Source organism: Leptodactylus fuscus, chromosome 4, assembly GCF_031893055.1.
Source record: "Leptodactylus fuscus isolate aLepFus1 chromosome 4, aLepFus1.hap2, whole genome shotgun sequence".
NCBI classification, from domain to species: Eukaryota; Metazoa; Chordata; class Amphibia; order Anura; family Leptodactylidae; genus Leptodactylus; species Leptodactylus fuscus.
Genome location: NC_134268.1, coordinates 121,844,342 through 121,858,585, shown reverse-complemented (window position 1 = coordinate 121,858,585; position 14,244 = coordinate 121,844,342). Strand labels below are relative to the sequence as shown.

Sequence of the window (14,244 nt, the reverse complement as noted above, 5' to 3'; positions counted from 1 at the left end):
TGTCTCACTACAGAATTGACTAGAATGGAGTTGCTGCAGGTAGGTTCATGGTCTGGGTATATTCTGTAGTTGCTCTTGGTAGGACCTCCTTACAGCTACTCCATTCTAGCTGTCTCACTACAAAAATGACTAGAATGGAGTTGCTGCAGGTAGGTTCATGGTCTCAGTGTATTCCGTAGTTACTATAGGTAGGTCCTGCTTGCAGCAACTCCATTCTAGATGTCTCATACAGAATTGACTAAAATGGATTTGCTGCAGGTAGGTTCATGGTCTCAGTATATTCTGTAGTTGCTCTAGGCAGGTCCTCTTTGCAGCAACTCCATTCTAGATGTCTCATACAGAATTGACTAAAATGGATTTGCTGCAGGTAGGTTCATGGTCTCAGTATATTCTGTAGTTGCTCTAGGCAGGTCCTCTTTGCAGCAACTTCATTCTAGCTGTCTCATACAGAATTGACTAGAATGGATTTGCTGCAGGTAGGTTCATGGTCTCGGTATATTCTGTAGTTTCTATAGGTAGGTCCTCCTTACAGCAACTCCATTCTAGCTGTCTCACTATGGAATTGACTAGATTGGAGTTGCTACAGGTAGGTTCATGGCCTGGGTGTATACTCTATATGTTATTCTGTATAGGGCCTATATCTTATGATAAGCTCCACCTACAGTAATATTAATTAAAAAAAAAAACGTGTTTTAAAAAATATATATTTTATTGAAATAAAACCATCCGCACAATCCTCATTATCCATTAAAAAAAAAACAAAAAAAAAAACACCTCCACTAGTAGTCTATCAACCCCCTTCCTTCCACCAACTTGCCTGTCCTGGTCTAGTATTACCTGCTTTCATGAAATAAACCAGCTACTGTCGTTTCATGTGATGAGTTTACTACAGTACAGACAGGATCACCTGTGTACCAGGTTCTAAGTTGTTTAAAAAGGACCTTTTACCTCCTGTGGCACATGCGGTGTAAAAATCCGCTAGAAAGTCAACAGTGCTTTCCCTTTCTGTGCCCCTGGTGAAGAGCTATCGGTGCCAGTACCGTAGCTCTTCACTGTCAGAAGGACGTTTCTGACAGTAGCATCTATTGCGCTGTACTGTGAGAAACACCCTTCTGACAGTGAAGAGCTACGGTACCGGCACCGATAGCTCTTCACCAGGGCACAGAATGTGAATTCAGCGCACTGTTGGCTTTCTGGCGGTGTATTAAACTGCATGTGCCCCAGGAGGTGAAAGGATATCTTTAAATCTCTCAGGTGACCTGAATGATGAAAAGTCAGATTGCTAAAACATCAGTTACTCGTGGACCCCATTAATGGGGTCAGCCGTTTCCATACTGAAAGGGGCAGAGAAAACAATCTCACATTGAAAGCAATAGGGGAAAAAAAGCAGCCCATACATCCATATGGTGAGCGCACGTAAGCCGGCTCCCTTAAAACAGATCCCATTGCTTTCTAACACCGCTGATTTGTAACGTGTTACACGCTCAGAATCAGCAAGCGTATACTCCTTAACCAGTCATGTCAAGCTTGTGATTAACCCCTTCTTGGGTAATTCAATCACTTAGATGGAATCACTGACTGCAGGAGGTCAGAGGAGTCAGTGGTGAATACAGCTCACCAGACACACTTGGTTGTCTTCGGGGGGCCACGTTGTATTAATGAATATGAGGGGGGGCGGGAACACAGACAGCCTGTTATAGTCTCCCCCTTTAGATTCCAGCAGCACCCTAAGAACCCCCACCCCGTAGATGCTCGAAGCACACCAAGGATGCATGCCCACATAATTAGATGTCGATGGCACCCCAGGGTCTCCGCCCATTTTAGTTGCCAGAAGCACGCCAGGGACACCTTCCCCCTATCCATGCCAACAGCAACTCCTTCAGATGCCAACTGCACCCCTGCCTCCCCCTTTAGCTGCCAGCAGCACCAGTAAGTGACCCTGCCCCCATTTAGAAGCACACCAATGATCCCTGTATCTTTTAGATGCCAGCAGTACCCCAAAGACCCCGTGCTCCTCATTAGATGCCAGCAGTACCTCAAAGACCTACTGCCAGGGGTGTAACGATTGTGACCTGGCCTGGTGAGACATGGGGCCAGCAGCCAGCTGGAGATAGTCGGGGTCCATTACCACTCCCCGACCACTACATATATATTGTAAATGAAAAGGGGCACTGGCATGCTGCCAGGCCCTTTTTCAATAGATACTAGCCCAGGGGAGGTGACTTAAAATTATAAATAGATGTACTCCCCTCTTTGTGTCCTCTCCAGCGTCTTCCATCACGTGACTGAGGCCTGAGATTAGGCCCCAGCAGTCAGATGGAGCGCAGTGGTGTATTGACGTTAGTGTCCCCCCACTTGACTGCTGAGGACCAATCACAGGCCGCAACAGAGATGTCAGGAAGACGGTGAAGACAGCTGGAGCCAGGATGTCCAGGAAACGTGAGTATGTGTTATTTTTATTCACCTTTCTTGGGCCTCCGATTATTATAATCTGGGGTCTGAGGAGACCACAGTGTAGAATATCACCGGAGGGGTCTGTTGGGAGCATATAATACTGTGGTGGGTGGGGGGTGGCACACCGCTGGACATCTAATAATGTATATAATGGGGGACACTGGCGGGCATGTAATACTGTGTGTGTGGGGCACTGCTGGGTATGTAATACTGAGTGGAGGAACACTGCTGGGCATATAATACTGTGTGTGTGTGGGGGGCATGCTGGGCATGTAATACTGAGTGGGGGGACACTGCTGGGTATGTAATACTGTCCCATGTAACTAAATTACACGCCTTCCCTCAGCCTCATTCAACATGCAGTCCCATGTAACTACATCACTCTCTCCCCTTAGCCTCCTACAACGTGCAGTCCCATGTAACTACATCACTCCTCCCTCATCCAACGTGCAGTCCCATGTAACTACATCACTCCTCCCTCATCCAATGTGCAGTCCCATGTAACTACATCACTCTCTCTCCTCAGCCTCATCCAACATGCAGTCTCATGTAAAACAAACCTGTCTCTCCACTTCCATCCTCCATTACCACAAGACAATCCTCTCTGCGTTCTGTTCTCCAGCTACATGTGCTCGGCTTCCTCTATACAGCACCGAGCAGTGATGGCCGAAACTCCGCCCTCCTCTGAGAGGCCATGCCCATTCCTGTGACCTCATACCTACCAATAGCAACTCCACTCTAGTCACGACCATATACTTACACTTTGTATGGACAGTACAGCACACAATACAAACATATGAAAGTATACCCTGCATATAAGCAGCACGTATACTACCATAGCCTCATACAAGCCTGTCTAGTCCCAGCTGCTATCACAGCTTTAATCTAGCCTACTCTGTACTATGCCACGACCAGCGCTGCTTACCAACTAGTATCCGCATGTCATGTGACCCCCCCAATCACGTGTTCATGTCACATGACCTGCTCAGTCGCTCTGCTGAGCGGACATGCTATTGGTTCAGCAGCTGCTCTACGTGACGTCATGCTTAGAGATCCGCCCAGCACACTCTCTCATGTGCACATGCGGTGCTCTGTCCCCGTCCCTTTAGTTGTGTGTGCTTGTTCACTTGTGTCATACTAGGCAGCAGCAATAGGTGAGTCCATAGTTTGGTTCTACTGTGTACCAGCTACTTGTACCATTTCCATCCTCAGTATTATGCACGGTATCATATGCTCCAGGCATAGTCAGCTTAAAAGCAATATTAACATGACATAGCCCTGTGTTGGAGTTTCTGTAGGAAACTGCTGCAGATTCCAAAACCCCTATATTATAGCCTATGGGGTCCACAAGTAGCCATGTGTAACCGTTTTTTAAACACACTGTCTTTTGGGTCCCCATTCTGACCTGTATACTAGTGTGAACCTAGTTTAAACAGGACCTTTCATGTCCTCAGGCACAGGCTGTTTTATATACCACTAGAAAGCTGACAGAGTGCTGAATTCAGTGCACTGTCGGCTTTCCTGATATGTGCCTCGGGGCTGGAGATATTGGTGCAGTAACTGATATCTCTTTGCTGTCAGAAGGGTGTTCCTGACAGTCTAGCTAGGCTGTGAGGAACATCCTCCGACAGTATCGGCCATAGTTGTGCACTGTCAGAGGGGGCGTTCCTTACCACCCAGCTATGGCGCTAAGCTGTGAAGAACAACCCCCCCCTAACAAGTCTATAGATGAATACTGTCAGGAGGCGAGTTCTTTCAAGCTCAGCTACACTGTCAAGAATACCCTTCTGATAGTGGGTAAAGATCGGTGCTGAAACTAATGGCACCTGTATCTCCAGCCAGGGGGCACATAACAAGAAAGCTAAGGGGGCGTTCACACTACCGTCGGTGTCCGACAGGTAGTGTCCGCTCCTAGTGTCCACTCAAAATCTGTCACGGACACTAGGAGCGGACACTAGCTGTGTCCGTGACACCTGTCATTTATTTCAATGGGCATCGGGTGCGTTCTTTTGCACTCCGTGCCCGTCCTTCCCTGTCCGCAAGTGAAGATGTCCGACTTCTCAAGCGGACAGAAAAACCCTGCATGCAACCCGCCCTATGTTGTAAATGCCGTGCACCATAAATTTTCTCAGAAATGTAGACAGAAAAGTGTTAACCTTCTTTTGATAAATATATCCCTCTCTCCACTCTTAGAGAATATTTTTTATCCTGTGTGTAATTTAGGTGAAGAGCTAGTGCATAAATTCAAGCTCTCCGTGTCCCATCTTGTCCCTGCCACTGTTTCTGTGATGACTGCCTGAGAAAAAATGTTAAATGTGCACCATGTTAGTACAGCTCTGCACTGAAGTGGGTGTACATCCCCCCCCCCCAGCTTCTGCTTATTACTATAAATGCATCTCAATCAGGTACAGTGATGACCTGAAGCCATAGATGACCACAATGGTGGCATTACTGGGGGTGTTCACAGGTTCATAGCAGCAGAGGGGAAGAGGTGGGGTATGTAGAGCTTGACTTTGTGCTAGTAGTTTAAAGAAGACCTTTCATCTCCTGGGGCACATGCGGTTTTATATACCGCTAGAAAGTCGACAGTGCGCTGAATTCAGCGCAATGTCGTCGGCTTTCACGTTCTTTGCCCCCAGTGAAGAACTATCTGTGCCAGTACAGTAGCTTTTCACTGTCAGAAGGGCGTTTCTGACAGTCAGTCAGGAATGCCCTTCCTCACAGTAGCATCTATTGCGTTATACTGCGAGAGTGGTGAAGAACGCCCCCTGCCCTCCTGATAATACTCGTCCATAGACGAGTACTGGGGGGGGGGCATTACTCACCGCTGAGTGTAATCGCTGGGTGGTATGCAACGCTCCCTCTCACAGTACAGCGCAATAGATGCTACTGTGAAGAGGGGCATTCTTGACTGGTTGTCAGAAATGCCCTTCTGAGAGTGAAGAGCTACGGTACCAGCACCAATAAATCTTCACCGGGGCGCAGAACAGGAAAGCCAATGCACTGTCGGCTTTATAGCATTGTATTACACCACATGTGCCCCAGGAGGTGAAGGGTCCTCTTTAAAGTAATTATGTGTTTTGTTTTTTTTTTGGTTTTTTTGTGTTTTTGGCCCTTGGGGTGACTAGAGCCTTATAGCAGCAGTGTTTTATTCTTTGGCCCTTGGGGGTGAGCCCTCAAAAATTATTTTTCAGGCCCTTGGGCTAGAGCCCTAAAAAATTGCATTGCAGGCTCTTGCGGGGTATCCATGAAAAATTAATTCAAATTAAAAAAAAAAAAAAGTTTTTTTTAAGAATTTCATTAAGGTGAAGGGGCTGGGGTTGGAGGAGGAGGAGGAGGAGGATGATGAGTGAATTGGGTGCATGCAGCCCCTCTCTAGTACCTGGACTGGATAGCCACATCCTCACCCACGTCTCCTGCTGCTACTGACGAGGGGCACTGCTGGCAGCCCCTGTCCAGTAGCTGGACTGTGCACTGGATACCCAGTTGGATATCCACGTCCTCACCCTTGTCCCCTGCTGCATGATTGGCAGGTTCACTGAATGTTTCTCACACTAAGAACAACCTCTCCCTATCACTCCAAACCGAAAATGAGACGAAGATGGCCTACACTTTTCTTATGAATCAGAGGTCACATGTTTTCGGCAACCAATGGGTCATAGATCCAGTCCCACCTCCCCTGCACAGTTATTGGTGCAAAAAACGTGCCAGGGAAGGTGTTTGCCTTGTGTTATTCGATTGGAATCGAATATATCGAACAGCCTGATATTTGATCGCATACCAATTCAATCGAGCGCCAGTTAGATTGAATGCCAGTCACTCATCTCTAATCACGAACAGTTGTCCAGTGTTAACCACTTCCAGACCGCCCATAGACTTTATATGTCCGGATAGTGGTTGCCTAGTTCTGACAGGACGTACCTGTACGTCCAGTCAGAACACAGCAGCTGCACAAGATCGTGCAGCTACTGAAGCTCGGAGCCGGCTGTAACTTCAGCCGTAGCTCCCAGAGAGATGGCAGGGAAGATTTATTACCTCCCCTGCCATCTCGATTGCTGTGTATACAGCGCTCAATGAGCGCTGTATACACAGCTACAGACGCTGCCATAATTCAGCTGCCCTCTGACCCGGCGGTCACGTGATCCACCTGGAGCAGCGGCTTGCAAAAGCTGCTGGGTCGTACAGGACCCAGATCAGCTCAGTCAGCTGTATATACAGCGTGCAGGTATATGCAGCGTGCAAAAATATAATTAAAAAAAAGTAAGTAAAATAAAAAAATTAATAATCCGCTAATAAAACGCCGTTATTAAAGGTTATAGCCCCACCCCCGACGACACCATACAAAATAAAAATTACCGTAATGGAGAGGAAAAACTATTGTAAAGTTTTTCAGTGACACTTTGTGTATTAGATTTAAAAAAAAAAAAAAAAAAAATTGAAAACCAGACACAATTTCCCTCCCATTTTGTTTATATTTTCCCAGATATAAAAAAAAAATTAAAACACATTCGAAAATAAAAACATAAAAATAAAGCCCTATGTGTCCCCCAAAAAATACGCAAAAATTAGTTAACTGAGACATACGAGAAAAATGTTACAGACCTCAAAACTGCACATACAAAATAAACCTAAAATGTCTGGTCCTGGACCACAAATTGGCCCGGTACTGAAGTGTTTAATTAAATCACCACAATCAGAAGTGTATCCCTAGAAGATTCTCTCTATATTCCCATTGAAAAAATGTAGATGTAAGATCTGTCGCTTGCCATACAAAATAGTCATGACTGGAACAAATTAGTCATCCTTAAAAATTGTCTAACTGAAATTGCAGTGTAATGTGAGGAGGTGGCATGGAGGAGAGAATTGGAAGAGTTGGGTTTTCTGTGGACATCAGTTATGATATTACGATGAGCATCGTATTGTATAATCAGGTCGAGAAATTCAACATGATTATGACTAATTGTCGAAGTAATATGTATATTGGTATTTAAGGAAAACAAAAATATATCCAGTTGTGACGTGGAGCTCTGCCAGATAGACAAAAATGTCATCCATATAGCATGACCACATCAGGACCCACTCGCATCCCGAAGTATGTTGAAGCTGTAGAAAGAGGAGGTGCAAAATTTAAAAAAAAAAAAAGACCAAAAAAAAAATTACTTAACATCTGTGACCCCTTGGCTCTCTAGCTACAGTGTTAGCCAAAAGTATTGGTACCCCTGCAATTCTGTCAGATAATACTCATTTTCTTCCAGAAAATGATTGCAATCACAAATTCTTTGGTATTATCTTCATTTAATTAGTCTTCAATGGAAAACCTCAAAAAGAATTGTCAAAAAGCCAAATTGGATATAATTCCACACCAAACATAAAAAAGGGGGTGGACAAAAGTATTGGCACTGTTTTAAAAACCATGTGATGCTTCTCTAATTTGTGTAACAGCACCTGATACTTACTTGAGGCACCTAATAGGTGGTGGCAACTAAATCACACTTGTAGCCAGTTGAAATGGATTAAAGTTGACTCAACCTGTGTCCTTGTGTGTACCATATTGAGCATGGAGAAAAGAAAGAAGACCAAAGAACTGTCTGAGGAATTGAGGAGCAAAATTGTGAGGAAGCATGAGCAATCTCAAGGCTACAAGTCCATCTCCAAAGACCTGAATGTTCCTGTGTCTACCGTGCGCAGTGTCATCAAGAAGTTTAAAGCCCATGGCACTGTGGCTAACCTCCCTAGATGTGAACGGAAAAGAAAAATTGACGAGAGATTTCAACGCAAGATTGTGTGGATGGTGGATAAAGAACCTCGACTAACATCCAAACAAGTTCAAGCTGCCCTGCAGTCCGAGGGTACAACAGTGTCAACCCGTACTATCCGTCGGAGTCTGAATGAAAAGGGACTGTATGGTAGGATACCCAGGAAGACCCCACTTCTTACCCAGAGACATAAAAAAGCCAGGCTGGAGTTTGCCAAAACTTACCTGAGAAAGCCAAAAATGTTTTGGAAGAATGTTCTCTTGTCAGATGAGACAAAAGTAGAGCTTTCTGGGAAAAGGCATCAACATAGAGTTTACAGGAAAAAAAAAGAGGCCTTCAAAGAAAAGAACACGGTCCCTACAGTCAAACATGGCGGAGGTTCCCTGATGCTTTGGGGTTGCTTTGCTGCCTCTGGCACTGGACTGCTTGACAGTGTGCATGGCATTATGAGGTCTGAAGACTACCAACAAATTTTGCAGCATAATGTAGGGCCCAGTGTGAGAAAGCTGGGTCTCCCTCAGAGGTCATGGGTCTTCCAGCAGGACAATGACCCAAAACACACTTCAAAAAACACTAGAAAATGGTTTGAGAGAAAGCACTGGAGACTTCTAAAGTGGCCGGCAATGAGTCCAGACCTGAATCCCATAGAACACCTGTGGAGAGATCTCAAAATGGCAGTTTGGAGAAGGCACCCTTCAAATCTCAGGGACCTGGAGCAGTTTGCCAAAGAAGAATGGTCTAAAATTCCAATAGAGAATAGAGAGATACCGAGCACACTTATAGTGTAGATGGTCTATTATAAATATATAGATGAATTATCTGGTGTTTATGAAAAGAACTCAGGACCTGGTGGCCTCTCACCTGATTGGGTTGTGACTCCGTTCACAACTCCGTTTTCAGCAATATTAGGCTTCGTCAGAGTGAGAGTGGCAGCACGTCTCTATAACACTGGTCAAAAACCAGGAGGATGCACCAATGGAAGAACAAAAGGACGGCGCTCTCAGGTCCAAAGGAATTTATTCAAAAAGAAGATTGCACTAGAGCATTGTAAGAAGCTCATTGATGGTTACCGGAAGCGGTTGTTCGCAGTTATTTTGTCTAAAGGTTGTGCTACCAAGTATTAGGCTGAGGGTGCCAATACTTTTGTCCGGCCCATTTTTGGAGTTTTTTGTAAAATGATCAATGATTTGACTTTTTTTCATTCTCTTTTGTGGTTTTTCATTGCAAGCAAAATAAATAAAGATATTAATACCAAAGAGTTTGTGCTTGCAATCATTTTCTGGAAGAAAATGAGTATTATCTGATAGAATTGCAGGGGTGCCAATATTTTTGGCCAACACTGTATTTAATAGTACATACATCAGGGCCAATTCTGTCCTATCTCAGACATGCGACAACACAAGTAATGTGTGTGTTCGTTCTGTTGTGTTTTTTTTTTTTTTTTTGTTTGGTTGTAGTTTCCTATTTATTGTATCACAAATCCAGCTTGACAATAGTGTATTTTTCATAATTTATGTAAGGGACAGTGAACTTAGTCTTTCACCAGTGTGAAGAATATTAAAACGACAGAACCGCAAGAGAGGTCAGGCTTTCCCCATAAAAATGTCTCTTTTGCTGAGATATCTATTTAATAGTAGGAAATAAGTCAGCAGCACAGAAGGTCTCCTTTGCTTTAAACTGTTATGTCCCACATTGCTCATATTTGCCACTGCGAACCTGAGAGCGCTGGGCCAGTTGAGATTTCAGCATAGCTCCTTGGACCTATGGAAGGAAGTAGGGCATAATAGGAGTTTAGAGCAACAGAGCTGCTCTCTGCATATTTGAATATTGTTAATTTGCATATTGTAAAATTTAATATTCTTCATAGCTTACTCTTGCCTGAGTGTATCTCCTTTTTCCCCTTTTTCTGGGTTTCTGGTTTAACATGCTTCACCGTGGTGGCAGTCTCCATTTAAAATCAGACTATTTGGTTAATTAAATCCCTTCCCATTATCTGCTATACCATTTTGGCGGATGTCAGTTATTTTTTTTCAATTTCACCCCATTCTGAATTTTTTTTTCTTTTGTAGTTTCCCAGTACGAAATAGTAAATGGTACTATTTAGGACCTAAAATTTCTGCCAGACACATTAACCACTTACTGATGGTGTCATTTTTAGCACCCCCTTAGATGCCATAGCGATTTACTAATCCCCCCATTAGCCTCCCAACCTCCAGAGAGTTTGGGGCTGCCGATCTATATCTTTGGCAGCTTCCTATGTAAAATGAGTTAGGTAAAAAAAAAAATCATATTTGGTATTACGGCATCCGTAACAACCCATACAATAACACTACAAGATTATTTAACCTGCAAGATGAACATTATATAAAAAAAAAAAAAAAAAAAAAAAAAAAAATGAAAAAAAACTTAGTCTCACAAAATACGTTGCAAATTCGTTATTCAGTCAAATTTTGGTTTAATGCATATTGCACATTTTCTGTTAGTACAATAAACCTCATTTCAATTCTGAAATATTACTGTGTCCATCAGTTATTAGATATATCAAACTGAAATGGCTGTTGCAAACACCAAAATATTTAGAACTAAAAATGATTAAGATTAATAGGGGCGCCCAAACTTTCATAGGAATGTAAATATTATATACACACACACTTAGCACTTAACCCTTTGGATATTAAATTCTTCAATTTAAGGTTACTTTGTGTTGCTCTATGAACTCAGTACCTGTTTTGAGGTGTGTGTGTCTGACTGGAGAGAGGTATGTGTTATATTGTGGCTTCTGCTGAGCCATCAAATCAGTGGTGGTGGCAGCATGTATTTAATTTTTTGTTTGTGTAGTGGTCCCATAAGGATTGTACAGTTTTGCACTGGTGTATTTTCTATGTCAGTTGTGTGTGTGTGTATGTGTGTGTGTGTATATAAGCGTCATGTGATCATGCGTATCTCAGTATGGATATGGATGAAAAACTTGGAATCGGTTGTTATGGTACCTGAAGCAAAACTGTGTGAATGTGACCTTGTGTAACTGTCATCCACTGCACCCTGCCCCTTTAAAGCTGACATACAGCAGTGAAGAAAAATTGCTAGGTTGCTATGGATTCCTTGAGTAAAGGTGTGATACTGTGTGCAGAGCCGCGTATCTAATTCTCTGGCGTGTGGTACTGTGTGCAGATGCGTGTATCTAATCTTTCAGCGTGTGATACGATGTGCTAACCTGTGTATCTAATCCTTTGATGCATGTATCTCAGTTTGGATATCCGTGTTTGATTGTGCATGTGGAGTGACTGTGTGTATTGCAGTAGGAATATGAGTGAAATACTTGCAGGTTTGTATTGGCTAATGGGGGGGGGGGGGGGGTCATTGTTTTGGGAATGCTGTATCTCAGCAACAGTCCGTCCGAGCGAGTTGAGGCCTTGTCTTAAACCTTCCTGGACACCTGAAGTATCTGTGTACCAAATTTGGTGAAACTAGGGATTTGATTAAATCCCTGAAGATGTTAAAATAACAACTCTGTGGGGTCATTTCCCTAACGAAAGTCAATGATTTGATCAAATCCCTGAACTGTTTTAGTGAAATGATGAAATATTGTTTAAGATATGAAAAGTATTTATTTAGTAAAGCATGCATTATTAAATGTAGAGTAGGTAATACAACAATAGTCATTCAAACAAAAATTATTTATTCAAAACTAATTAGCATAAGACATTGGTAGTTAAGCTGATATTTTTTTAGTACCGTATTTTCCGGTGTACAAGACTACTTTTTAACCCCCAAAACTTTTCTGAAAAGTTGGGGATCGTCTTAAACGGTGGGGCAGGGGGCGGAGGAGTGGGATCGCAATGCTCTTACCGCTGCTGGCTTCCTGCAGCGGCAGAGTGGCGCGATGTATATGTTCCAAAGTTTAAAGTTGCAGGCTGGCTCCTGCGCCGCGAGGTCACAGGAGCCGACCTGTTCCGGTGACAGCCAGGAGCCTAATGAAGGCTCCCAGGCCTATTATAGCTATATTACTATTGCGGCTGGTCTATGACCATCCGCAATAGTAATGTATAGAATCTCCCATAGACGGCAATACACTTGTATTTCTGTCAAATGATTGTAGGTTCAAGCCCCCTAGTGGGGTTAAAAAAAATAATTTTAAAAGTTCTAAATCGCCTCCTTTCCCTAGAATACATATAAAAGTAGAAAAATACTGTGATGCACATACACATTAGGTATCCCTGTGTCCAAAAATGCCCAGTCTACTTATAAAATATTTTTCCTGTATGGTGAATGTCAAATTCAAAAGTGCCAAACTACCGTTTTTTTTTTTAACTGTTTCGTGTCCTATTTTAATAAAAGGAGATCTAAGCAATAGACATTCCCAAAAATGGTATAACTACAGTAAATCTGGCCCCGCCAGATTGTCTGTTTCCAGGCGGAGAGGCAGCATACAGACACCAGCGATTTGCTTTAGAACCCATTCAAATTAATGGGTTGTAAAGCAGACCACCGACAAGCTGTCGCCTATCCAGTTTCTTTGGGGTTTAGGACGAAATCCCCGGGCGGACAGCGGAGGTAGTGTGAAAAGATGGTTCAGGACTGGAAAACAAATTAAAAAAAAAAGCATTAGAGTATGCTAAGGTGGTTGGTGTGCATTAAGAAGAGGTATCCCACAGAAGAGGTAGTCTTATACGGCGAGTATATCCCAAACTCTATATTTTAACTGGAAAAATTGGGGGTTGTCTTATACGCCGGAAAATACAGTACCTACTTCCATAACTTCGTAATTCTTTTTACCATAATAGTCCTGTGTCCATTTTTTAGTTTAAGTAGTGGTGGTAATTTTAAATTGTTCAATGACTGAAGCTTCTTCTATCCTTTTCCTAGTCCATAAAGGTGTCTTCTTTATCATGCCACTTGTTCAAAACTCGTTTTGGTTTTATTTTACTTTTTTTCTATATCTGAACCCATTTGTCATGTCAGAAGCGCAGTGCGCTGGCCGGCACGGACGCCAAAGGGGAGCAGTGAGGTAAAGGGGGAATGGTAACAAGCAAAACATAGAGCTGTGCGAGTCCTGACTTGTGTTATTTCATCATTTCACTAAAACAGTTCAGGGATTTGATCAAATCGCTGACTTTCTTCAGGGAAATGATCCCACAGAGGAGTTATTTTAAAGGGGCTCTATCACTGGGAAAAGTCATTTTTATCTAAACACATGTTTGCATAGGCTTTAGAAAGTCTATTCCACACTTACCTTTAGTATGTAGATTGCTTCAGTGGTTTCTGAATAAGTCCGTTTTTATTCATATGCTAATGAGCTTCCAGCCAGCACAGGAAGTTCCCAGCAGCCTCCTCTCTCCTATTATCTTCTGTGTGTGAAGCAACAGGAAGCTGAGTCATCAGCAGTCTCCCATAAGAAAACAATAGGAGAGGTGTGCACGATCTATCGTGCACCAGTCTAATTAGCATATGAATAAAGATGGACTTATTCAGAAACCACTGAGGCAATCTAGATACTAAAGGTAGGTGTGAAATAGACTTTCTAAAGGCTATGCAAAGGTGTGATTAGTTAAAAATGACTTTTCCTACTGATAGAGCCCCTTTAACATCTTCTGGGATTTACCGTAATCAAATCCCTTAGGTGGTCATCATTTCATATATATATATATATATATATATATATATATATATATATATATATGTACACACATACATACATAATTGTATATTTTATACAAGAAAAAATAAGAAATTACATAAAATGCAAACACACACACAAAAAAGAAATGCTTGGGTATTTTCTGATGGAAATGGTCTTTCAGACGACACATGAATGGACAATGTGAAAGATTAAAATGTTACAAAGAAATTAAAATATCAAACGATAGGCGTGAGGGCCCTGCTCACAAGAGCTTCCATTCTATGATGAAGTAGGGAGGCACAAGAGCTCATATGGCTTTTTTGACACGATGGTCTAGCCATCTTTTACTAAATGAACTGAAGAAATTTAGAGAGGGAACCATTTTGCATTCACGTTTTCTCAGTGAATATCACA

The 14,244-nt window shown here is 42.8% G+C and overlaps 1 protein-coding gene across 1 annotated transcript in view; it reads left to right on the top strand.

Moving 5' to 3' along the window:
- The first annotated feature begins 3,560 nt into the window (after positions 1 to 3,560).
- The window catches only part of ABITRAM (actin binding transcription modulator), a 31,039-nt gene continuing 20,355 nt past the window's right edge, over positions 3,561 to 14,244 (top strand). Inside the window, exon 1 of the mRNA XM_075271043.1 lies at positions 3,561 to 3,608. The gene's annotated coding sequence lies outside the window, so the exon portion shown is untranslated. The remainder of the gene's footprint in view (positions 3,609 to 14,244) is intronic.